This window comes from Vicugna pacos, chromosome 27 (assembly GCF_048564905.1).
Source record: "Vicugna pacos chromosome 27, VicPac4, whole genome shotgun sequence".
NCBI classification, from domain to species: Eukaryota; Metazoa; Chordata; class Mammalia; order Artiodactyla; family Camelidae; genus Vicugna; species Vicugna pacos.
The window spans coordinates 3,150,363-3,177,989 of NC_133013.1; positions in this window are offsets into that span (position 1 = coordinate 3,150,363).

The window sequence follows — 27,627 nt, forward strand, 5'->3', positions numbered from 1 at the left end:
TTAATGGGGAGTGGGTATAGCTCAGTGGTAGAGTACACGCCTACCAAACACAAAGTCCTAGGTTCAATCCCCAGCCCCTCCATTAAAAAAATAATAAATAAGTAAACTTAATTACCCCCCCATAAACAAGTTTTTAAAAATAAATAATTTTTTAAAAGATTGAAAATCCAGGAAAAAAATTAATGGAGGCAGAGAGGGAGAGGAGAACAGGCCGAGCACAGAGGATCTGGGGGCAATGAAACTAGTTTGTTTAATATTATAATGGTGGTACACACCATCATACATTTGTCCAAACTTACAGATGTCCAACACCAAGAGTGAACCTTAATATAAACCATGGCCTTTGGAGAATAAGGATGCTTCAATATCAGTTGTAACAAATGCACCACTCATGCAGGATGTGGATAGTGGGGGAGGCATGGGGACGCTCTGTACTTTTCACTCAATTTTGCTATGAACCTAAAACTGCTCTAAAAACCAAAGTCTATTAAAATGTTTTTTTTTTAAATAAAGAAACTTGCTAGAGAAAAATTATACAAACTGTCATGTACTTTTCCATGCAAATTCTTGGAGCAGCTGGGGGCAAAAAAAAACTTTATTTTACTGTTTCATAATGAAGATATTTGATTTCAAACATCAAAAAAAAAAAGCAAATGGAAAAAAACATATGAACAAGGATTTGACTAACAAGAATCACAGAGAACTCCCATTATAATTTAAAAAATGAAATCAAATTACAGTGAGAGAGCTTCTAGTTCCTACAGAAAAGGAGTGAGCCACCCTCCCCATATGAATACAACTAAAATCTCCAGACAGAATACAGTAAGTGATGACCTGAGGCCTCTGTCAATTACATAAACAAAAGAAGGTAGACTGTGGAGAGGACCTGAACTGGAGTAGCAATTTGCAAGGGGATGAGGATCCCATAAGGTTTTCTTCTCACAGCTTTGAAGTGAGGGTGGGCACCCACTGTGGAGTCATATGTCTGCTAAGGAAGCTGATTCTTTGATGACAACTCTATTTTTTATCCAGAGAAATTATGAAAAGCATCCTTGTAGTGTGAAGATGGCAGATGTAGATCCTGCGTGTGTGTTTAGTTCATTTTTTCTTCTGTAGCTTTGTCCCAAGAGCAGCCCAGTATGAACTGTAGCTGTAGCAAGGGCAAGGGAAAGGGCACTGGGAAAGGCACCCCTCAGAACAGAGGGGAAGTCCTACTGAGGAGACAGCAGAAAAAGGGGATCCTTTGTTCTCTGTATGAGTCCACACACACTTGAGCTCATCCTTGGGCTATGGATGTGGAGGACAGATCCAAATCAGCATAGCAGGGGCTTGGAGACCAAAGTAAGATTCAAATCATCACTAAGTCTTAAATGAATCCCTTAGTGACACATAATGCAGAACAGACCCATCGTGTTGGAACAAAAGGCTTGAAACTAATATAAGAGTGGAACCAGTACTCACAGAAAACAGGACAGAACCCGGAGTCTGATGCTATCTTGGTTGATTGGCTGCTAAAATGAATATATTAACATTTCCCAGGTGATTTGAGCAGGACTGAGAGTCTATACAATATAATATTCAAAGCCTTTAAAGCAGCTAATGTAACTCTGTCAATGAGGTAAAGATGCAGTTGGAATGAAAGGAATTTATAACAGAGAAATAAAAACTAAAAGAGAAGTAAATGATACTTTAAGAATTTAAAAATACGATTGATGGGCTCAAGAGCAGAACAGAAATGACTGAGGAAAGGGCCAGTGAACTTGTAGATAGGTCAATGTAAATTATCAATCTGAAAGACAGAGGGAAAAAAATTGAAAAAATAAATAGAACTTTGGAGAGGCTCTATTTATGTGGGAAAATATTAATGATCCATGTGTCTAGCATTTGCATCACTGAAGTCCCAGCAAAAGAAAGAAAGAAATTGGTGAAAGAAAAAAAATTGTATTCATAATGTTCAAAAACTTGCCCAAACTGGTGAAATTAATAAATTTACTGATTCAAGAAGCTCTGTGAACCTCAAACGAGATAAACTTGAAGAAAATCATATTCCTATGGATAATAATTAAACTTCTCAAAAGCAAAGATAAATGAAAATTCTTATAAACAACTAGAGAAAAAAGAGGACACCTAGGGAAACAAAGATACAAATCATCACAGGTTTCTCACCAGAAAACTTGAAGCCCTTATTCACTGCAGCCAAGACATAGAAACATAGCAGTGTCTGTTGCTGGATGAACATATAAAGAAGAAGAAGAAAAATATGTGTGTGTGTGTGTGTGTGTGTGTGTGTGTGTGTGTTACAACAGAATATTATACATCCATAAAAATGAGGGACATTTGTGACAATATGGGTGGGCAACTGAGGGCATTATGGTGAGTGAGTAACACTGTGAAAAACAAACACTGTATGACCTCACTAATATATAGTCTAAAGAGAGAGAAAGAGAGAGAGAGAGGGAGAGAGAAATTTAAAAAAATAGAGAGTAGGGAATAGATTGGTGGTTGCCAGAGGCAGACATGTAGGGAAAGCAGGGAGATTTTGGTCAAAGGGCACAAACTTTCAGTTATAAAATGAACAAGTTTGGACATCTAATGTACAACATGGTGACTTAGTAAAAATGTTGTACTGAATACTTGAAAGTTGCTAAGAAAGTAGATCTTAAAATTTCCAGCACATACACACACAAAAATGGTAACTCTGTGAGGTGAGGGATGTGTTAACTAACCTTATTATGGTAATGATTTGGCAGTGTGTAGGTATATCTAATCGTCATGGTGTACACTTCAAACTTACACAATATTATGTCTCAACTATGTCTCCATGAAGCTGGGGGGTGAGGGGAAGGAAGCACACAGGGCGGAAAATGGTGGAACGTGATCTGTAAAGAGCTGAAGAGACGGACTCTTCAGCCAGAATCTATATCCGGCAAGAGTATCCGCAGGACTAAAGGAAAAGTAAACACATCCTCAGTTGTAGAAAGTAAGAGAATTTGTCACCAGTAGAATTTCTGTAAAGAACAATTTAAAGAACGTACTTCAGTATAAAAGAAGATCATACTAGAGGGAATCCGTTATTTAAGGAATGAAAGAGGAGCTTCAGAAATGCTAACTATTTGGATAAATATGAATGACTGCTTTTCACTTTTTAAATTCTTTTAAATATAAGACTACTGAATGTAAAACTCAGAACATCGTATGGTGGTGTTTTCTGTGTGTGTTGCTGTGCTAGAGAGGAAAACTACAGCATGGCAGAGGGAGCAAAATGACAACGAATGGTTGTGAGGCTTCTACTTCGACTTGATGTGAAAATACGCACTCTAAAGAAAGTGTGAGAGGTTATGTATGCATATTATCATCGCTAGTGCAACCATGAAAAAATAAAACTAAAAATAATATTAAAAAATTTAAACGATATACCAAAAAATATTAAAATAATGTATAGACAGACAGTAAAATTGGCATGGTGGAACAAAAACCAGAGAGGCCAAAAAGAAAACAAATTAAAGAATGAAAGGCTAAAATTTAAGAATGTCAATAATTACATTAAATGTAAATGATCCAAAGGCATTTATTCAAAGAGACAATTAAAAGACTATTTAGATTTTTAAAAATAATACCCAACTCTTTACTGTTTATAAGAAACCCACTTTAAATATAAAAAAGAGTAAGTCTTGACCATGTAAGATTTATAGCAGGAATGTGAGGTTGGTTCAACACTCAGTATGTAATTCACCAAATGGACTGAATAAAGAAGAAAAAGACATGATCATCCTAATAGAGTAAAAAAAAAAATCATTCAAAAATTCCAATGTCTACACATGATAAAAAAGCTCAGCAAACTAGGAATAGAAGAGACTTGCTCAACTTGATGAAGGGCATCCATAAAACCTACAGGTGACAACACACCTAACAGAAGTGCATGCTTTCTCCCTAAGATCAGAAACAAGGCTGAAGGCCCACTCGTACCACTTGCTGAACGTTCTAATCAATGTGAGGTGGCGAGAAAAAGGAATAAGAGGAATAGAAATCAGTAAGGAAGAAATAACAGTGTCACTTTCCACAGAGAACATAATTGTCTACATAGAAAATGCCAAGGAATCTGAACCAAAAAAGAAAAAATTATACTAGAACTAGTAAGTGAGTTTGGCACAGTCACAGGACACACGTTTATATACAAAACTCAATTTTACTTCTATCACCTAGCAATTAATTAATTGGAATTTGAAATTTTAAAAGGACCACTTATAATAGCACCTCCAAACATGAAATAGTTATCTAATAAATGATGCACAGTATCTATGTGCTGAAAACTACAAAACACTGATTAATTAACGGCTAATTAAATAGCTAAGTAAAAACCAAAGAAGACAAATAAATGGGAATATAGCAGATTCATGTATTGGAAGATGTTTCTAAAAATAAATCCATATATTTAATGCAATCTGCACCAATATCCAATATTATAAAATACCAGTACTAAATTTATATGGAATGTAAAAGGACCTGGAATAGCCAAAACCATTCTGAAAACAAAGAATATATTTGGAAGACTCTCATTAGCTCATTAAAAAAAAAAAGCTGAAAAGCTATATTGATCAAGACTGTGTGGTATTGATGAAATGATGGACACAAAGATTAAAGAAATATAATGAGTCAAGAAATAGTCCCACACAAATATATGGTTAATAAGTTTTGATAAAGGGAAAGAAGTTAGACTTCTCAAAAAATGGTCCTGGAACAAGGGGATGTCTATATTAAAAACAAAACAACCCTCCACCACCACAAACAAGCTTTGCCTGTATCTTAGCCCTTCACACTTTATGCTAATATTATAGACCATCGACCTAAAGGTAAAACCTAAACATAGGAATCTTTGTTGCTGAAAAGCAGCCTCTGCACCCTTAAAAGCGAATTCAAACTCAGAGGCAGAGCTTTGGGAGCAAAGAAGAGACACTTTATTGCTTTGCCAGGCAAAGGGGAGTCACAGCGGGCTCATGCATTGGAAACTGTGAATCCATCTTGGGGTTGGTGCTTGGTGATTATATAGGCAAACGGGATGGGATGGAGCATATCGGTGATAACTTTGTCTTGCATCACGGAAACTTCTAGTGGTCCATTAAGTTGGTCCTGCCCAAGACTTTGGCATTATCTGGTCTGATCCCTCTGATGTCATGAGGGGCTCTTGGAGGATCTGGCTATTCCTTCAGTGTTACCATTCCATGACCTTCTTTCTGGAAGACAGTGTCTCAGATTTGGATACAAGTTACTTAAGATAGAGCATAAATCATAGGGTTGGGGTTGCTAAGCATGAAATCATTCAAGCAAGTTAAACAGTAGCAGTAGCAAGGAGTAAAGTCAGTTAGACAGTTAGAAAGAACTCTGAGAAAACAAGTTAATCAATCACAGTGAACTCTGTAAGCTGTCTTAGCATCAGGGAAGCCATTATGTGACTCCTACAGCTTCGAGAATAAAGCATAGAAAAAACTGTTACAATTTTGAGTCAAGCAAAGATTTCGCAGCTTTAATGGCAAAAGTGTAATCCATTTCAAAATAAATGGATAAATTAGAGGTCATCAAAATTTTTAAATTTCTGTTCCACAACACACACGGTTAAAAGAATAAAAATACAAGCCACAGACTAGGAGATAGTATTTGCAAAACACGTATGACGAAGGAGTTGTATCCAGAATATATAAAGAACTGCCAGAACCCAATAAGAAAATGAACAGTCCAATAACAAATGAGCAAAGGACTTGAACAGCCTCTTCACCAAACAAGGTACATGGATGGAAAGTCAGTACATAAAAAGATGTATAACATCACATTAAGGGATGCAAATCAAATCCCAATGAAAGACCCCCACTACATATGTAATAAAATGGCCATACATACATACATACATACACACATACATAGCTTGTAAATAGGAGTGGAATTTGTGTATTTTGGGAGAGTTACTTTGTGAAAGCTACTAAAAAGTTAATGGCCCCAGTCTTAGATACAATCATTCTACTTCTGAGAATGAGTTTATTTCCATACATCTAAACAAAGATGTATCCACTTAACATGTGTATATGTATGAATGTTTTACATCCATTAAAATTGAAAGGAATCCACAAGAGACTGTTAACTGTAGCTACAGCGAAAAAAATGGGATGAAAAAGGAAACATTTACTTTTTAATTTATACTTTTCTCTAATGTGTCTCTTTCACATTTCTACCATATGTTTGTATCTCTTCTATAATTAAAAACTGAAACTACTGAGGTGGATGCAAATTAATATGCAGAGGAACAGGCAAGATGTGTTGTCAGCATTTGGCAAATTGGAGGATTCCAAGTTCCAACTTAAGACCCACTTTTGAAGAACTTGAGTCCAGTAAATTGCATTGTACCATCTGCTTCTGGCTCCCCATCAAAGGGAATGTGGTGCCTAAAATAGTGTCTCTGTTTAATAAGTGTAATTTCATCACCTAAAGCTGTGTTCTTTCTGTCATTTTGTCAGCGTAACATAGTCCCTCCTCCATGTTGTGAAGCTGGGTTCTCCACAATGGGTATTATAATGTCATACTTTTTTCTCCTCCCCTATTTCAGCTGTTTGTAACTTTTTAAAGGAAGAAAAAAAAAGCCTGCTATGTATTTTCTGTTCTGCATTTGTCTGAATACAGTGCTTATTGAAGTGTGCACAGGCCAGATAACAGATATGGCCTCCATGTTCCATGCTCTGGGTCTCTGAAACATTATCCCAGTTCAGGGCCTCATGAACTGTTCCCTGGATTGTTGCAATAGACTTAAAAACTTGTCTCTGAAACTCCAACACTCCAATACATCCCTCAAACCTGCTGCCCATGTTAACACCCAGAGGAAGTTTTCTAAAGCATAATTACAATCATGGCACGCCTGCTTAAACTCCACTAGTGCCTCCCAGATCTACTAGACAGATCTGATCTCCTTAGGATGACTCCAGCCTCATCACCCGTCATCATGTGCCCAGGATATATGCCCCCCTCAAGCAGAATTTCCCAGCCACAACACACCCCAAAACAAGGGGCATACTTCTCTTTTTTTCCCCTCAACCAGTCTGACTCCAGCTCCTACCATTCTTCACCAGAAAGCTCTCTTGACCTAACTGTCTGAGCCAGGAGTCCCTCCCAGTGGTTTACTTAACCATTCCATGCTTTCATCTAACCAAGGTCCACCTGCATCATTTAATTACACACCTGACCCCTCAACTACTGTGTGAGCTCCATGGGCAGGAACCCTACCTGATCCACCTTTCTACCTGCTATGCAGAGCACAATGTCTCAAGTAGAGTCAATATTCTAAAAATGCTTGCTTCAGTGTGTCTCTTGACTCACTGATTGTGTTATGTTTAAGTTTGAGAAAGGAGCCCCGAGGAGATGACAATATCCAAGTGTTTCTATATGAGCCTGAACTTGCTGAAGTGAGAGTAACCACAACTTTTCATTTCTAAATAAACTTAACCAGGAAAAGAGAACCCAAACACTGAAGAACGGTCATAAGCACAATATGTTTCCTTCCAAAGTAAGAAATCAATGTCCTTTAAGGAAAATAAAAGTCTGTGTGGCTGAAAACAAACAAATAAACAAACAAACAAAAATGCTTGCTTAACTGAATAAAGAGACCACCCCTGGTGGTGGAGAAAATATCTTTAAGTTGACATTCAGTTGCCTAGAATCACTAAGATGATGGTTTTATGAATCATCATAGTTCAATCAATAGAAACACAGGTAGCCATTCATCAACTGTTTTTTTTCACACGCATTTTACATTTTAGAGCCAGAAGTAAATGTAAGTCAGTGGACTAGGAGCCAAAGTTTTTACTTTGTCAAAAGACAATTTCAGTGGATTCCACTGGGTGAGATCCCAGTGGGTCACTGGAAGGCACAGATATGCACGAGACAACTATTGGGCACTTGGTGAGCATCCAGTGCTCCAGGATGTCTGTGTGCAGGTGGGGATAAAAGGGACCCTTGTTGTGTTGTTTTGTTGTTTGTTTTTTAAAGGAATAACCAAGAAAATAATCCAAAATGTCAGAGGATTAAGGAAGCTGTCAAACTGAGAATGAGCCTCTCTGATGTCTGGCCGGCCAGAACAGAGAGTAACCTTCCCCCTATCTCCCCAAGGGAGTCTGGGATCACTTCCTGTGCACTGGGTTTTGGTGTTACTCTCCTTGTTCAGCAGAGGAGGGCACTGATCAGAGGGAGGTTAGGAGTTTGCTCAAGGAGCCCACCTCACTACCACAAGAGGCAGCCTGAGACCCAGCCCTGAGTGGTGCCAAGTTAATGTCCTGTGTCCCTCTCCAGCCCAGATGATACCAGCTGGGAGCGCTGCCAGGAAGTGCCGGTGCAAAAGAAAAGAACAAATCTGACTCCATATTAGATCCGTTCCTTTGGTTTTAATCCTGTGCCCTGTTTTCTTGGCTCAGTTTTGCCAGCTCTGCTCTTTTTGTACAAGAATGTTGCCTTTAGCCTGAAATATACAGGAGAGCCTGTTCTCAAGGCTCTGACCTTTAAGGACACTTTTGCACTGATATAAAGATAACAAGTTGTAGAATGGAAAATAACATTTGTTGTGTTAGAGGTTTTATAGGGGCACCATGACCTGACCCATGTGGACAGCTGCCAGAACAAAGGATTCCAATAACAAAGAATTCCTACACCAAGAAGTTTGCAACAATCAAACACCCCCCACCCCTTTTTAGTAAAAAAAGGAGCCTGAATTCTGACTTGGGGAAGATGGTTCTCCAAGACATTAATCTGCCATCTACTCAGTCTCCCAGCTTTCTGAATAAAGTCATTATTCCTTGCTCAACACTTCAAGGCCTGTACTGTGATGAGCAGAACAAGTCTGGACTCGGTAACACTGGCACTCCGCAGACAGCAGGAGTGAGAACCGACCCTGCTGCTCTCTTCCACTTAGCCCAAGATTCAGCCACTTTTCAGAAAGCGCCGCATCTCCTCCTGCCAAGAAAAAGGGGCAGACATGGTGTGCCACTGCCATCCCCACTCACTGGCAGCCTCCCCTTCTCCAGCTGTGAGTGGTGTCCCAGGACCTACCCTGTGCTGGCTCTGTTACGAGGTCTGTTCTTGCCAGCCAGAACTGAGAGGTCACCTTCCCTCTATGTGCCCAAGGGAGGCTGGGATCACTTCCTGTGCATTGGATTTTGGTGTTATGAGGAAATGATTTGTTCTATTATAAGGTCTGCTGCAAACTCTGTCGCACATTTCCCTGAAATCTCAGGCTGCAGCAGCTGATGCTCTGAGAGGCACAGGGATGCCCCTTTGCTAGGTCAGTCACCGGTGAAGGCACCACGGGCATGGGGTTCCCGGAGTGAATGGGGCACGCGGTGCTTCTGCTTGTGTTCTGTCTCCACGCTTTTGAGGTTGCCCCTTGTTTGATCTCATCTAACAGCACAATGTTCCAGGGAGCTGAGAGGCAGATGGCAAGGGTCATCATTTCCTTGATTCCCTGAATGCTGTGAAAATTTATAGCATCTTTTTTATCATGAGGTATTTCTGGTCTTCTTAAAACAGAGAGGTGCCATTATGAAAACCCCCTATCACACCATTGGATTTTCTCCCTAACACTTTATAGAGGCTTGTCTATAAAACAATTTGTGGTGTATGTTCTGTGCAGGATGGTCTGGTAATCTGAATTTAAGGCAGCAGCCCCAGAGGTTCCAACCCTTTGTGGGTTCTGGCTGTTTTTCATTTACATTCGATGCAGCTGTTCCTAGCAGCTGTTGGACCCTATCAGGCCACCAGGGCTTGTTAACAGCATTACAAGCCCTCTTCTGTTTTACAGGCATGGTTTTTGTTTAATGATCATGGAGTCTGGTAGAGTAGATATTCAGACAGTCCTCTTAACAATGCAGAAGCGGGGTCCCAGGTGCCCCGGAAGCCTGGGCAAGCATACAGCCCATAAACAGACTGAGGAAATCCTGCCCCCCTCTGCCCTGCTGTAATAGGGAAGAACAAATCTGACCCCATATTAGATCTGTTCCTTTTGCTATAGCCCCCTGCTCTATTTCCTGTGCTGAATCTTGCCATTTCTGTACCTTTTGTGAAAGAATGTTGCCTAAAGCCTGAATGAAATACACAGGAGAGCCCATTTTCAAGGCTCTGCCCTTTAAGAGTATAACACTTTTCCATTCATACAGAGATAAAAAGTTGCAGAAAAGAGAGTAACATTTGTCTTGTTACATGACCTGACCCACATGGACAGCTGTAAAAACAAAGGATTCCAACACCAAGAAGTTTGCGACAACCAACCACACCCCCTCCCCTTATTAGTATGAAAGGAGCCTGAATTCTGACTTGGGAAAGATGGTTCTGTACGACAATAGTCCTCCATCTTCCCAATCTGCTGGCTTTCTGAATAAAGTTGTTATTCCTTGCCCCAACATCTCATGTCTCAATTTATTGGCCTGTTGTGGGGAGAGCAGTATGAGTTAAGTTCAGTAACACTGTTGTCGGGGTAGCGAGGGAGGGCAGCCCCCGGGGCCCTGGTCCCCTTCATTCTCCAGGCAGTCATACTTCTGCAAAGCCTGCAGCCCCGAGTAGATCTGCTGAGAAGATCTACCTGAGTCTAAGAACACAGGGTGGAAACAAGGCAAACTCTTAGGGGGCTCTTCCAGTTTTGTAGGAGCCCACCTTCTAACTGGCATTCCGGACGGTCAGTCTCAACGTGCATTATTTGTGTGTTCATAGAAACCTTGGTGCATTTACTTATATGGAAGGGAAGAAAACAACCTTCAAATGCATTATTAATAATTAAAGTTAAAACATGCAATTATAGAGGAGGGTATAGCTCACTGGTAGAGTGCATGTTTAGCATTCACAAAGTCCTGGGTTCAGTCCCCGGTATCTCCTCTAAATAAGTAGATAGGTAGGTAGACAGACAGACAAACAAACAAATCTAATTACCACCACTACCCCAAATGCATGTAATTACGATCCCACCATTACAGCTGTGATGGTCCACAGCCCAGGAGCAGGAGGGCCACCTCTGTCCTTTCACTGCAGCCCGCCTCGCACTTGTCCTGTCTTGTCCTCTCTGCAATCAGCAACCACACAACTGCATTCAGAGGTGGCATGTAGTCTGTCTGTCTGGAGGAGGAGGGTCTCCTGGCACCGGGGTTTCTCTGAGTGCTCCTAGGTACCAATTAATGGTGTGGATCAGCCCCCAGCCAGGGTGGAGTGGACTCTCCCTGGGTCACTTCTCTCCTGTCTCCTTCTGCTGCTGAAAAGTTAAATGCACAGGCCACAGTGTGTCCTCTGAAGAAAAAACATCACCTGATTTCTCTTCTGCTGCCATCCCCTGAGACTCAGCAAGGCGAGAGTACACCAGAAGCGAACCCACGTGCCACACCAGCACCGGCCACTCTGAGTCCCAGGGGATGAGAAAGAAAGAAGGACCTCCACCCCCAGGAGCAAACATGGGGAATCAGGGGAGGAGGATGGAGGCCCCAGGGGAGTGCAGGTGGGAGATGCTGGACCCCTACAGGACTGTCTCCTCATCCTCCCTGGGGACCAAAGCATGTGAGCTGACTGAATGGGGACTCGACATATTCAAGGGTTGGCTGCTTTCTCGCCATCTGGACTAATAGGAACAAGCATCTTTCTGTCAAAGTGCTGGACCTCACCAAAGAGGTGAGTTTGATCATTATAAATTTCTGTTCATGTGTCAGAATGTAACCGAGCAGGACCGTGGCGGGCCTTTCAGGGTCAGACCCCTCCCCTGTATCCTCTGCTGCAGCTCCTCTCTGAAGTACCCAGATCATAATATCTCATGCACATTTCCTGAGTTTTTCAGGTGCTTAAAAACCACCACCAAAGGGAAGAACTTAATTACTTGATGATCAAGAGCACGTGGCTCCCAGACCTTCTGACACCTACGGGTTGATAGTGTTGATGCCCTGTTACCCCAACATCAGCCAATCAGAGGATTATGCACAAGCTGATCACGTACCCTGTGACCCTCGTCCCTCATCTGGCCTTTAAATATGCTTTGCTGAAGCCCTTTGAGGAGTTTGGAATTTTCTTGGGCACAAGTCACCCCATTCTCCTTGCTCAGATCTGTAATAAAACTTCCCCTGCTCCAAACTCTGATGTTTTGGTTTCTTTGTCCTCACAGTGCAGCAGGCTCACGAACTTGACTTCAGTAACAAGAGGATCCATAAGTTCTTAGAACAGGATGAGGGAAACAAGATTTAGAGATGACCGAAAAACAGGTTTGGAGATTGTCAGGAAAACTCAGTGTGAGCCAAGCATGAAAATGTGTCACCTGCCCTCCCATGACAATGGCCTAAGAGAATTCAGGGGACAGTCTTATTTATCTAGAATGACTTTAAGCCACACGGAGCAGAAGATACCTGGGAAACAGCCTCCTGAGTGGGGAAGCATGTACCAGGAAGGAGACGGGCTTCCCAGAGCAGGCTGAAGGCTGTGGTGGGGTTTGGTAAACTGAAAGCAGACAGGGAACCCCTGCTCTGCTCACAGCCTCCTGAGTGGGGAAGCATGTACCAGGAAGGAGACGGGCTTCCCAGAGCAGGCTGAAGGCTGTGGTGGGGTTTGGTAAACTGAAAGCAGACAGGGAACCCCTGCTCTGCTCACACCACAAGCCCCCGGGTCTCAAGCATGATTTGAACCTTTACATTTGAAATTCAGACTATGTCATATACAAACCTAGATCCTATTTTTTTTTAATCACAAACAATTAGAAGACTTAATCACATTTGTTCCATTTTCCCGTGAGGTCCTCATGGTCTAGATATCAGAAGGGCTGATGGTTTAGAAGGGTGGGCACGCCTTGCAGACTCAGGCCCCCGCTGCCTGTATCTCTGCAAGAATGAGGCCGCTGGTTAGTCCCCAGTTACCCTCAGGTTTATGCGGCACTTCTCTTCAGGTAGAGAGATATTTCTCTGGTCCTGTGCCCATCAAAAGCAGCAAAACTAAAGATTCCTAAGTGTGAGTGAAGATTATTTCTGTATGTTTAATGCAAAGACCAGGCCCACTTCACTCCTTTATTTTACTTACCTGAATTCTGAAAATTATTTAATTATTTGGCTTCTGGAGTCCCTTTGCCTAGGAAATGGCTGAGGGACCTAGGAAAGATTAACCCAAAAGAGAGAAGACTTGGGCCCTACATGAGGGCAGTTCTGAATGTAAGACTCACAAGGGAAAAACATTGGACTTGACCTACAAGGCCTCATGAAATTGACTGGGAGAAAGGGCTCAGCTCATATGAAGAAATCAGTCGTATCAGAATTTTCTGAATGTAAAACGGATGTCTGGAGATTGTAGGAGCCCCAGGTGGTACTGAAGCATAGGAGGGCACCCCTAGTTAGAAAGCCTGGGGTGCAGACTGAACAGCTGAGTGTACAGTCAAACCTGGCCAGGGAGGCGCCCCTGGGTCAGTGCAGCCTGGACAACTTTGTAGATGTGCCGGTGGAATTGTCTGCAAATGCAGAAATGGAGTCCAAGAAGAAGAAAGTTTATACACTCAATCCTTACAACTTGCTGAGTCTCAGCTTCTTCCACATTCCATCAAACCCTGATCTTTCCCACCACCTGCTGAGAGCTTTCCCATAGCATCTCAGAAAGCATTCAAACATCTACTTCTCTGCAATTGCAGAAGCCGACTGTGGCCATGCGGCCCAGCCTGGAGCCTGGCGCTAACTCCAGGTGAGGAGAGATAAATGGAATTAAACTGCTGTTAGTGAAGAGGAAGTGGCATAATGTTGACTGTAAATAAACTTTTTTATTGAAGTATAGTTGATTTACAATGCTGTCTTACTTTCTGGTGTACAGTGATTCATTTATACATATATATATATTCCTTTTCTTATTTTTTTTGTAAATAGATTTTTATAAACTAATAGCACATAGTATTTGCCCAAGTGCAACTACAAAAAAAAAAAGTAAACAGAGAAATAAAGGGCAGTTGTAATGAAGAGTCTGACTCTATTCTTGATATTTGACTGCTAACATCTTTTAAGCCTCATCCATCACTTTCTTGCCCAACTGAGCAAGCTGCTAAGAAAGCCCGGTGCCCCCTCCTTTGGCTCTGGGAGGGGGAGTTCAGTCTCTACAAGCCCCAGCTTACTAAGAGAGCCTTCATTATAATTTTTTGTGTTGTGGGAAGTAATTAGGTTTGTTTGTTTGTTTGTTTATTTTATTTTATTTTTAATGGAGGTGCTGGGGATTGAGCCCAGGACCCCATGCATGCTAAGCACACACTCTACCACTGAGCTATACTCTCCCCCGAGAACCTTCATCTTGACTCCACCTCAGAATCACTGAAATATACCCAGCCAGTGCATTTCTGCTGCCTCTAAAGCCATTTTGGGGACCACCTTAGCATCCTCCCATGATGGCCCCAGAAAGCCCCCCTATGGTGAGTGATAAACTTTGGCAGCTCCCTTTGGGGTGTGTGGCGGCTTCAGTCTCAATATCCAAACCAAATTTGGTGTGGGGAGCCCAACCCATCTCCACAGAGTAATCACCAGCACCAGGAAGAAAATAAAATTAAATACCAAAAATGAAGATTAAGTAAATACATGTGAAGAAGTTTGTTACTGCGTACTTCTCTAAAGGAAATACTAACAAGTACTCTCCAGACAAAAGGAAATGCTCCCAGAGAGATGATCAGATTGCAAAAAGAATGAAAAGCAGTAACTATTTGAGTAAATTTAATTGCACATTGACTATATGAAAAAATAACGAGTTTATAGAACTTAAAATATAGATCTTAATTTATATATATATATATACATGTACATATAAATGTATAGCATTTCAAACTACATATACATCTTATTCAGGATAAATAATATTAAAGGATTTTAATGTTTTTGTGTTCTCTGAGGGAAAAATATTGATTAATATTAGATATTTGTAAGTCAAAACTCTGTGTAATCTCTAGGCTAATACCAAAAAGAATGATGAAAGGGCAAGAAACTTTTAAGGAATTTTTTTAAAAAAATGGAATGATAAAAAATACTCTAAATGGAGACAAGAAAGAAGAAAAATGAATTTATAATAGACTGAAAATAGTAAAAAAGTAATAAAATTGTAGACCTCAATGCAAATCTATTTTTAAATTGATTAAATATGTATATCAAACATCAAAGATTTTTCAGACTAGAAAATCTACTTGTGAAAGTTTAAAAATATCTTTCTAAAAATATATGGGTCAGAGAAGAAATCCCAACAGAATCTAGAAAACAATTTGAAATGAATTTTGAGAATAAAACTGTACATCAAAACAAATGAGATACAGAGAAAAATTTATAGAAAAGAAAGAAGCCTGAAAATTAATGAGCCCGTCACAAGATGCTTTAAAAGAACAGCAAATTTAGCCCAAAAGGAAGAAGAAAGGTGAAAATAATCAAGATAAATGCTGAAAGCAATGGATTTAAAAACAAGTGTGCAGTAGGAAAGATCAAATAACCTAAAATTCAATTCTTTGAAAGACTAAAAAAATACTAAATCCCAGGAGACACTGATCAGGAAGAAACTATAGCAAGAGGAATAAAAAAAGATCATCACAAAGATCATAGTGATTTTTGAAATGAGGGCAGCATAAGGATATTGCACATATCATAGGATGAAATTAACACCAACGTATTTGAAAATTTAGATGAAATGGACAAACAATGGAAAAAGACAACTAACAACAGAAAACATGGAATCCTACAATTATCAGAGAAAATGAAACTGTAATTATAAATCTTCCCACAAAGACAACCCCAAGCCCAGCTGGTTTCACCAGTTAATTCTGTCACAAATTTAAGGACTAAAAAACCACACCAATCTTGCTTAATTATTTCATGAACTGGAAAGAAAAATAGATTAAGTACTCTGCAACTTGTTTTATACAAAGCCAGCATAACTTTGATTTCAAAATTTGACAAAGGAAAAAGGAAATTATAGGTCCAGTTCTCTCATGAATTCAGCTGCAAAAATCATAAACAAAATGAATAAAATCTGGCACTACACAAAAAAAGAGTAATTCGTCAAAACTGAGTTTATATATTTTAGCAGTGCAAGATTAATCTAAAACAAGTGACTGATTTAAAAATCAGTCATTCTACTTCACGATGTAATAGGATGAAAAAAGAATTATATGATTATTTTAATAGATGCAAAAAATTATAAAAATTGAACACTCATAATTATAAAATCTGTTAGTCAACTAGGAATAGGAGAGAACATCTTTAATCTGAAGAAGAGCATCATTCAGTTGCATTTCCATTGAGATTGTGTAATAGAGAACAAATCTGACTCCATATTGGATCTGTTCCTTTAGTCTTGAACACAGTGCCCTGTTTCCTAGGCTTAGTCTTGCCAGCTATGCACCTTTTGTAAAACAATGTTGCCTTTAGCCTGAAATATACAGGAGAGCCTATTTTCATGGCTCTGACCTTTAAGGATGTCAGAACTTCTGCACTTATGCAGAGATGACAGAGAATAACAGAGAATAACCTTTGTTTTGTTGGAGGTTTACAGGGGCACCATGACCTGGCTCACAGGGACGGCTGCAAGAACAAAGAATTCCTGCAGCAAGAAGTTTGCAACAATGAACCATACCCCCTCCCCTAGTTTCTTTGTTTTTGTTTTTTTGTATAAAAGGAGCCTGTATTCTGACTGCAGCAGGATGGTTCTCTAAGACATTAGTCTGCCATCCTCTCGGTCTGCCGGTTTTCTGAATAAAGTCGCTATTCCTTGCTTCAACACCTCGTCTCCTGATTTATTGGCCTGTCATGGGGTGAGAAGAATGAGTTTGGACTCAGTAACAATTTGGAAAGAGACAAGAAATTTCTGTTCTCCCCACTGCCATTCAACATGTGTTAGAAGTTCTGCAAAATCACAAAGTCAAGGGAAATAAATAAAAATTAAAAGGGTTAGAAAAGAAGTCTTTGTGCCAAAATGCCACCCTTCACCATTTAAAAATTGATTAAGTATCTACTATATGCTAAAATTTTGTTAGAAACTTTCCACATCTCCTTTAGCATCATTAGTCCTATTGCAAATGAGAAAACTGAATTTCAGAGTGGTTAAGTATATTATGTACTACCTACAAAAAGTAAAGGCAGAGCTGAGTGCAATTCCTTTTCCAGTGTACACTACTGCATCTCAGTAATGGTAGCCCTGTTCTTACCCCATCTACCTGAACTTACTACTTTTGAAGAGGACTATTTAGATAAATTAAGTATGCATCATGATATTTTGTCAGTCTTACTAGCATTGACCTAGATATCTGTATACATGTGTATTTATACACATTGACATATATATGAAAAACAAGGCCCAGTTATTTGAAAAGTCCACCTAAAAGTAAACATTTGGATGGTGATATTGAGAAGACTAATTATTGTAAAAATGCAAATTATTTTTCCCTTTTTCATCCAGGAGTGAGTTCATGGAATCATTAGGCAGTGTGGATCATTCTTTCCCTGTCTGTGTTCATCAGATGGATTTAGGAAAATCCTTTTGGCTCCCTACACCTTAATGTCTTCATTTCAAAAAGAAGCATGTAACCGCTCCCACTCATAGCACAGTGGTGAGAACACTGGAGAATGGGTGTAAGATGAAGTTATTAAAACATTAAACCCTGTAGAAATGGAAACACCAGCAGAAGCCTTGGTGTGGCATTTTACAAGGACTTGCACATCTCCCCTCTTCTGTACAAGAGCAATCACTGACAAGAGGAGATTTGTAACAGTTTGAAAGATAAATGAATTCTCGGAAAGGAAAGGGAAATGAAATGGCCTTTCTCGACTCAATCTTCCAAATGGGAAAATGTATTTCTGTGTCTTTGTCCAAAAACAAGTAAATCAACAGTTTGAATATGTCATGTGGATCTTACAGAACAGAAAGGGGCTAATAATCTAAAATGACCTGTTTTTCTCTGAGTTCCAGTTCCTAAGTGGAACTGAATTACAGACTATTGCAGCTGAAAGGGAACAGACAAGTAAGTGCCTATGAAATTTGCACTCCGTGTCAATCACCTTGTAGGCACTGGGGTCGTACAGTTCATTTATTTCTCTCAATAATAGGAAAGAGAGTATTTTTGTCTTCATTTCAGAGAAGTAACTTGATTGAGTAACTTGTCCATGAGAGATAGCAGGTGAATGACACACCCAGGATTTGAATTCAGATGTTCTGATTCCTATTTCCAATTTATTTTTGTAAGGAACTTAAAAAAAAATAGTTTGCATGTGCAGAAATAGACACAGAAAAAGCAAACTACTTTTACAAGGTCATTCAGGTAATTCACTAAATCAGTCAATATCAAAAACTCTCCCTGAGCGCCACATGTGCAAAGTTCTGTGCTGGAAAATTAATGTACAGATTAATAATAATAATAATAATAATAATAATAATAATAATAATAATAATAATAATAGTATCCTGGAGTGTCTGTATGTGTATCTCTGTCTATAGCTGGGCACTCCAGGCCCCCTTCTACTGGTGACATTTAACTTATGGAAACCTAAGCATATTTGTTGACTTATACTCAGGATTCTTGCTCATACCAAAGTTGTGATTTAAGCTTTGGGCCTGGTTAAATCAACTCATGATGAAGGATTGCATGGGATTTGGAGAAATCAGTAAAAGTAATTTCTGCCCAAAGTGTCAGAAATATTGATTAAATCATCAAATCTCTTAGACCAAATTCTTGTCTTATTAGAACGAGAGACTCCAGCTCACCATTGACCCCCTGGGACAATCCACAGATTTAACTCAATGGATTCACATCCTTTCCATGTCCACACCAAGTTTCCACTTGAAAATTATTCTGTGAGTTAAGATCTTACTTAGCTCCAAAAAGGTCCCTAAAAATAGCTTCACACATTTATAATAGACTTCCTTTTTGAGAGAGTGTGAAAAACTCATTCTAACAGAATCTTTAAAATATAACTTAGCATTTGTTACCATGTTTCTCAATTAATCTTTAAACTTAGATGTCATTAACAAATGTAATATAGATAATATTTTTAAAGGAGAAATAAAATCATGCTATTTGTCTATGAGCAATAAATAATTTTCCCCCTCTAGTCAATGGTTAATATGAATTTCCTCAGTAGAACTGCCCTTTCTTCATTTTTATTAGTTCAACATTAACAACTAGTAGTGGATGCATATTTAATTCTCCAAGTACACTGGAGGTTACAGCTTCGTGCATTAATTATGGTTTTGGCATGACATTTGGTAAGTGTCATGTGTTAACATGACTTGCACATGCACAGGTGTTTGAGGTGGAGTAATAAGCATCGCAGAGCCTCATGTATGGTCTGGACTAGGGATGGCTGCAACTTCACTAACAGCATTCACAAAACAACGAGCATAGTAGATTCCAGTTAAAATAGGAAATGTGTCTGGCAAATCATGAGGCTATAATCTTAATGGCCTTGTTGTTTTCTCACTATAAAATCCAGCTAATTGGTATCCCAGGGGCCAGCCACAGCCCAGTTAACAAGGTGAAATAAATTAATGCTATGTGAAAGCTGAAGAGGTCCCCGAGAGACCCAAGAAAGACCTGCCCTTTGGGGAGAGAGCAAATGGCTTCTTTGTAGAAATCCGGAAAGGGATGTCGGAAGTCTCCACTCATTGACCTGGTGGGACTTTACCAGTGTTTGTATTCAGGGAATACCTGCTCCTCTAGTCTGTGTTGGAAAATTCCACCAGTCTTCCAGCAAAACTCTTCTCTGGCCAAGGTCAGTCCCTGACCACCTTTTCCTTCTCACTGCAAGACTCAGTTTAACCTGCTGCTCTCCTCTCTGCATCTGTGGCTGCCCCTCTGTTCCTGGGGATGCTCCCTTCTTCAAGGCTGGGATACACTCTTCCCACTCCTGGTTTCCTTCTCCTCTGAAAACAAACACATTTTTACTTGAGCCATGTTATGCTAGGCCTGAAAGTGAACCCAAGGAGAGGAAAATAAAATAACAAAAGCAAGATATAAAAAAGTTAGAAAGGATACCCAAATCTACAGCCTCCATCTTCAAACTACAGCCGTACCTCCCTTCTTTTCCTTTTCTCCCCTATCCTTCCTTCCCTGTTTCCTTCCTGCTTCTCTGGTTCCCCTTCCTGCCACATTCCAACAATGAGTTGGAGGGTTCAATTGAGGGTAATTCTGTTTATGTCAATATAAATGTCATATATTTATCAGAGTCAACTTTGAGAAAGGCTCCATTGTCTTCTAAACACAAAACTTCCAAAAATGGAAACATTTCCATCAACAATTCTGTTCTAAGTCCAGTGCAGCTGCTTAAATAAAAAGGGAACTCACGTGCTGTAATTTGAGAATGGTTCTCACAGAGTCTGTGCCCCAAACTATCAAACAGCAAGATAGTTGCCCTATTTCTTGTGTTCTTAAAGCTTTTCTGAACTTGAAATATAAGATCCACATGGAGATTTGTGCCTGAGTTTTTAAGGGAAGTAGGTAAAGTGCTCTCATCGCTCCAAAGCGTGTTCCAAAATGTTCTCTCCCAAACTCAGATTTTCACTAGTATGCCATTCTGCCAGCTGTTCTGGTTAATTTGGCCAGCAGGTGCTGGGGCCAAAGCCATCTGATGTGTCTCAGACAGTATTGAATCAAGGCTACTATCAACAGTCTTCAAGTAGCAGAATGAGACCAATGTCAATTATGCCCCTTGCCCAAAAGTCCCAGATTTAGTCAATTCCAAGTAAGTTCCAGAGATGTAGGGTTGTAGAGATAGCCAGAATGTAGACTAGGGTCAGACTATTACCTATTATAACCCACTCAAAGACGTCCAAGTTGACTTTCTGATCTTTGATGTCATTGTCAGCAATTGCTAGAGCAATCAATAGATTTGTAACCAAGCAGTACCCTATTATCATCAGTGACCATATGGCATTTGTAAATACTTATTTGTATAATAATCTAAATGGCTTTTCTCATGCTCTTAGACTGAACGGGAGGGAAGCTTCGGTGGTCTGCCCAACCCCCTCATGGTGTTGTGTGCAGGGATCATGCTCAGTGCCCTGCTTTTGCTCCCAACACCTCAGAAATGGAGTTGGGTGTCTGTTTTCTGCATCTCACTGTTCATAACTTGCCCTAACTGGGCATGCATGCAGTTATCTTTGGCCCCTGTGGTTTCTTTGTATTCTGTTGTTGGAGGTGCAGGTCCCAGTCTGTGCAAACACTGCCCCAAGAGGCCTCAGGCTTTGGCTTGCCAAAAATGCTAGAAGCATATACCAATCTGACTTTAAGCTGCACAAGTTTTTCTTGAGAGCACTTTTCCACAGTCCCCCTTCCTAACTCTTTGTTCTAGGCACAAAAATATTAGGAGATACCCAAAGCCAGAGGTGAACTTCATACCCAGTAGAAGAAAAGGGACCTCTGCATCCACAAAAACAAGAACAACTTCGCAACAAATCATTACCCTGTATGCGATCTCTACGGGAACTAGCTCTGCCTCTTGAACTTTTACTGTAACCCCCCCCCCCGCCTTCTCTCCCCAGCAGGCTCACAGTCTTAGAGGTGTTAGCCCCCTGTGATCTTTGCCTGGCAAAGAAATGAAGCTACTTTTTCTGCTTTATGCAAAACTCTGTCCCTGAGACTCAATTCAGTAATTGGGGTACGGAGACTGAGTTTTGGCAACAGATGGGTCGCAAAAATCTATTTCCAGTGAGGTAATATTCCATGGTTCACAGACACACATACAAGCCAAAGGGGCACAGTCCCTTCCAGTTTGGGATTCGTTGCCACCATTGTGTTGATCTGGTTAAGTCGCATGGGCAGGCCTCGTGGCCACACAAGACGTCTCCCCAGGTCATGCAGACATCTGGAGAAGCATGTGCACATTCAGTCAGATCGAAGCAGGGTTTTCAGGGCTGTGGGGCTGCACGTGTTCACAGCTGAGAGCGCTGGTTGATGGCACCACATGCGGCAGGATCAGGACAGGCTGTGGCCACAGCGTTTATATGTTTCCACAGCACATGGATGAGATGACAAACGTAGAAGCCAGTCAGACTGTCAGATGCAGTTGCTCTTTGACTCAGCCACTGCTGCTGATCTAGGGGACTGCGCCTTTTGGGGTCTAAGGTGCCCCCTCCCTACGTGCCAGGGTCCTTGCTTTTCCTACGCCATCCCAGTGCTGGCCTGTCCCATTCCACTTCCTATTTTATCTTTTCTCCAATCATAACCTACATGACCACCTTTTGTCTAAAAAGACCAGAACAGAAACCTCACATTTCAAAATATCTTGGTATAACTTGGTATTTGAAACAGGGGAGTATTGCTCTGTGCTCTCACTTTCTCAGACTTGTCCATGGTCCCCATTCCCCGTCAATCTCCATCATGTCCCATCATGACTTTGGGGTGGGTGTTTGCATCTTGACCATTTTATTTCACTGATCTTAATAAAATGCACAGAGGGGAGAGCTGGGTGTCCTCAGCACGCACCTTCTTAGGATGACTCTAATCCTGGGAGCAGAGAGGACAGCATGATACAGGGACATTGTAAGTGCTTCTCATGCTCGCCCCACGGGACTGTTCCCTATTTGATGCAGGAAACCTCTTCCTTTAAACAGAAATGTCCCTTCTAACAATTAAGCATGGCTATAATTTTATGCTCACTGGGATAGCCCACCATAGCCCATCATGGAGATTGAGTTAAAACGTATTTTATTAAAATACTCCAGGAATGGACTTCAGAAGGAACTTGTATTATTAAAGGAAAAAAATATCATAAGCTTGCATTTAGACAACAAGATATTAAAAAGCCTGGCTGACCAGGGGCTCTGGGGGGCTGGATCATACCCTTCTGCATCATCCCTGCCTTCCCCTGGCTCTACGCAGAAGTGCTCCAATGATCATTTTCCTGTTTCTTTTAGATACTAAGAACCTATTAATACACTGCACCTGCTTTTGGAATTCCTGGTCTTAAGGCACTACTCTTATAATAGCAATCATGAAATTAAAATAACATGACATAAAGACTATTTATTATAAGTTGTTATTGCCTGTTGAGAAAAATCAAGGTATTTTTCAAAAGCTAGGAGACAAGAAAACCTCTGAACTTCCATCCAGGACTGCTTTACACCACCCTGCAGAGAAGGCAAACCTGAATTCTGTGCTGCACAGGCAGGTGGGGTAGGAAAAGGGCAAAAGTTAGCCATGTAGTTCTGAACGCTGTTCTTGATATTTCAAAAATGACAGTGGGAATTGTCCACAAGTTAACTAAAAGTGACTTCATTTTCCTTATCTGAATCAGGTGCCTGCCACATTTGGTGGAGTCTGGGAATGTGGGTTGAACCATGGTCACTCTTACGTTGACTCATCCATTCTATTCATTGGGCAAATATTGTTAGACCATTAGGCATGGCATCATGCTGCAGGTACAGAGCTAACCACACCTCACACAGTCTCCTCCTTCTGTCATGGAGGAAATCATGGTCTGTTTGAGGAAGCAAATTACCAATGAGCTGTCTGTGGGGTAACTGGTATTTCTGGGGAATGACTGAGGTCCAAACACCACTAGCAGCTGGTGTTCACAGCATCCCACTAGGACACACCCACATCTGAGGTGCCTTTGTGCCAGCATAGCAGGCAGGGCAGGTGCTGTGCTGAGGGAACCTGCCCACCTCACTTTAAGCTCTGAGAGCCTCAAACAAGATAGTGAGTCCTGTGAATTCATAATACTATTATAAGCTCTTAATAACTATAGGTCTTTAATGAAAATCTAAATCAAAATTTAAATGATGCAATAGTGGAAACATAAATGTGGTATTTCTTAATAAATGCAGGGAATTTAGTTGGATGAAAATCTTGCAAAACAGGTGTCTGAGAGGAAGGATTGGAAAGATATTTTTAGACAATTCTTGCTTTGCAGGCAGGACTTTTTGTGAATGCAAACGTGCAATATGTTTGATGCTAAACCAAGAGGTTGTTACCGATGGTTGTAAAATTCAGTCTGATGAGATCTCAAAAGACAGCAGACATGCTTGCTCTTTAGCTTCATTGTCCTAAGATGAGAAGCTGGGCCGGGTCTCAGCGTTCACTGCCCCCTCTGGTGCCTGGCCTGCACCGACCCCCCAAAGGGCTCAGAGCCATTTACATTTGTTCATTTCTTACTTGAGCTGACACTTTCTGAGCATGTTTCCTGTGTTAGGATTGTCACCAGCACTGAGGACACAAATGTAAAAGATGTGGAAGGACCCAAACCAACAACGGGTGATTGAGTATGTCTGGTAGGTGGAGCTGACCACAGAGAGGTGAGGGAGCTAGGATCACCCGTGAGCCAGACATGGGAGGGACTCGCGGGACCAGGTGAGCTGAAGTTCCTGCTATAAAGGAGAGGAAAGAGTTCTGTGCAAATGCACAGAGACGCACAGATCCTTTTAGGAAATTGCCAGGAAAGACAGCAAGGCCAAAGGGAAGAATGTTCATACCCCCAGGGTGTGATCCCTGGGTTAGAATGCTGCCTCCACTGTTACTGATGCCCCACTGTGGGACCAAACAAACTGAAACGTGAATTTGGGGTAGAGAAAGACTGATTGCAGGGCTGAGCAAGGAGGATGGGGTGGCTCGTGCCCAGGAAAACCCCTAACCCCTCAAAGGGTTTCAGCAAAGTGTATTTAAAGGCCAGCTGAGGGGAGAGGGGTCACAGGGTGGGTGATCAGCTTGTGCACAGTCCTCTGATGGCTTGATGTTGTGGCAACAAGGCACCAATACCATCAAACCCCAGGCACCAGAAGGTCTGGGGGCCATATGCTCTTGATCATCAAGTAGTTACTTTCTTCCCTTGGGTGGTGGTTTTTAGCATCTGAAGAACTCAGGAAATATACATGAGATACTATGATCTGTGTGCTTCAGAGAGGAGCTACAGCAGAGGATACGGGGGAGGGGTCTGACCCTGGAAGGCCCCACGGGTCCTGCTCAGTTACACTACCACACAAGGGCAAGGGTGTGATTTTGGGCAAGTTACTGAGCCTTTCTAAATGTCAGTTTCCTCACCTCAAATGCCCAGATCACAATAGTAGCTCCCGGGTTATTTGCGATGGTGTCACGTGATGGAACATGGTAAGTTGGTATCTGAGAGGTGTCATGGCTGCTTCAGTCCCTTGGAACAAAGTGTCAGCAAACTGTGTAGAAAATGAGGCTGCAAAGGAGAGGACCATGGCCTTTTTACGGTTTTCATTTTGCCGCCGTGACCGGGCCCTTGAAGATATCAAGGCACGTAAGAGACAAGGCACCATGAGTATTTTAGCAAAACTAATCTGACAGCAGTGTGGAGAACAATTTTTGGAGGCAGACTAACTAGGGATTTGAGTTAGAAATCTGTCCCAGTGTTGGTGAGGAGTGACTGATGGCTGAACAGAAGCAGGGGGCTGGTGACGGTGAGACAGGGTTGGAGGAAGTTGTCAGGGTATTAGGACAAGGCCAAGAGCAGAGGGGAGGAAGAGGGGGTGGAGGGGAAGAGAGAGCTCAGTAATATAACACCTGAGAGGATCCATTGGCTTTATTTATTTTTTAATGGAGGTACTGGGGACGGAACCCAGGACCTCGTGCATGCTAAACATGTGCTCTACCCCTGGGATGTACCCTCCCTCCTCCATTAGATTCAGAAGTAGGGGTTCAGTTAGTAAACTTGGGCAAAGTAATTCCGTGGGCCATTGAAGCGATCCAGTTTCTCCCAAGTAGCGTTATGTATATATAATTTCTCTTCTCCACTTAACTCTAACAGTGTTGAGTCAATATTCAAGTCCCTTAAACCCTCCGCAACCCACAAATATGCCCTGGGTACCCATGTGTTTAACCCTCAGTTCTTACTCAACAAATTGTCAGTATATAACATGAATGTTTAATCTCTAATTGCTCATAATATTTAACTGCCTGTAATTAATGCTCATGGAAAAAAAAATTTTCAAAGTTATCAGTCAAAGATCCACGGAGCTATTTTATTTCTTGCTTTCTCACTAAGTTACATTCATGGTGACGGGGTTTGGGGCACACTACCCCAAAGTGTGCCACCTTGGATATAGTGAATATTTTAAGCTGAAGAAATTTGAGAAATGGTGGATGCAGGAAGGACTCTGTGGCTCTCACTTCTCCCCTGAAGCAGACCCTAAGACCCTCCTGTGAGAGGTGCCTCCCTGTACCCAGAGGAGGGGAGCTCCCTGTCTGAGAGATGCCTTGCCAACACCCTTGCTAAGTCTCCCCAGCTCACGACCATTAGTCCACATCCTCTTGTCTCACCACATTTTCCCATGGCTTCCCACTCTTCATCAAACCTGATATAAAAATGCTCAGGTTTACCTGTTTCTTCAGGTCTTCATTTCTTTATAAGGGCTCCCATGTGATATAAAGCTTATGTTAGATAAATTGTATGTTTTTCTCCATTTAATCTGTCTTTGTCAGTTTCATTTTTGGACCCAGCCAGTGACCCTTAGGGCCATGGAAAAGTTTTTTCTCTCCTAGAATGGTAAAGATTATATATACATATGTATTTTTAAATGGGATCAATTTTTCTTGCTCTATAATTCATCAATCAAGAGGTTTGTTACTATCTACAACAATGTGACAAAAATGATGACAATTATTTATAGGGGTTAAAAGACATTGAAAAATATTTTCAGCCTGGGGCTTGGTTGTGCTTAATATTGTAGGAGTAAGAAAAAGGGGACATTAACAGATGTTTGCTGTGATCATGTGTTAAAATGGAAGTAGAGGGGGAGGGTATAGCTCAGTGATAGAGTGTGTGCTTAGCATGCACGAGGCTCTGGGTTCAATCCCCAGTACCTCCATTAACCAACAGACAGAAAAAAAAAAAAAGGAATTAAATCAGTCTTATGATAGAAACAAAAAGTTCTACAGCTACTGCTCTGTTAGTTATATGGAGATAATCAATTTTTAGTTTAACAACTTAAGTCTAAAGCAATGAAATTAATACATTTTGAACAAAATTTAAATAATTTATAAAAATTACTTTCAAAGTCCTTTCTTTGGATTTGAAATGATGTTTACACAAAATGTATTCAATCAGCATATTCAGAAATACTCTTTTCCTTTTAGGTTCTTGTTGGAGGGTCGTTAAAATATGCATCATAGCTGTTTATATGTTTACTTTGGAATGTAATTTTTTGCCATGTTTAAGTGGATAAAAAGATTACTGCTAGAAAGGTGAAAGGAAGTATAAATCATTATCTTGAAAGGAATACATGACAAACACTAATATAAAGTAACATCCTTTTAAGTCTAATAGAAATTAGCATTGCATGCTAAAAATGTGCTGTTTACTGATTATATGCTGTTAGCAGTAATCATTTTCTGATCTGCAGCTGCAAAACAATCGTATATTTATTTTGTGTTATTTGATGTGTCTATTTATAAAGAGAAATTAAAGACTAAAAATGAATGTTTCATGTAACATTTTGAAGGGGAAATACTATCACATAAGTTAAGACTCTGTAGCGGGCTGATCCATTTAGAGAACACACCTGTCCACACTCTCTTGCCTGTGGCATGTGCTACCCCTGCTGTAATAGGGAAGAACAGATCTGACTTCATACTAGACCTGTTCCTTTGGCCTTAACCCTCTGCTTTTTCCTAGGCTTAGTCTTGCTGATTCTGCA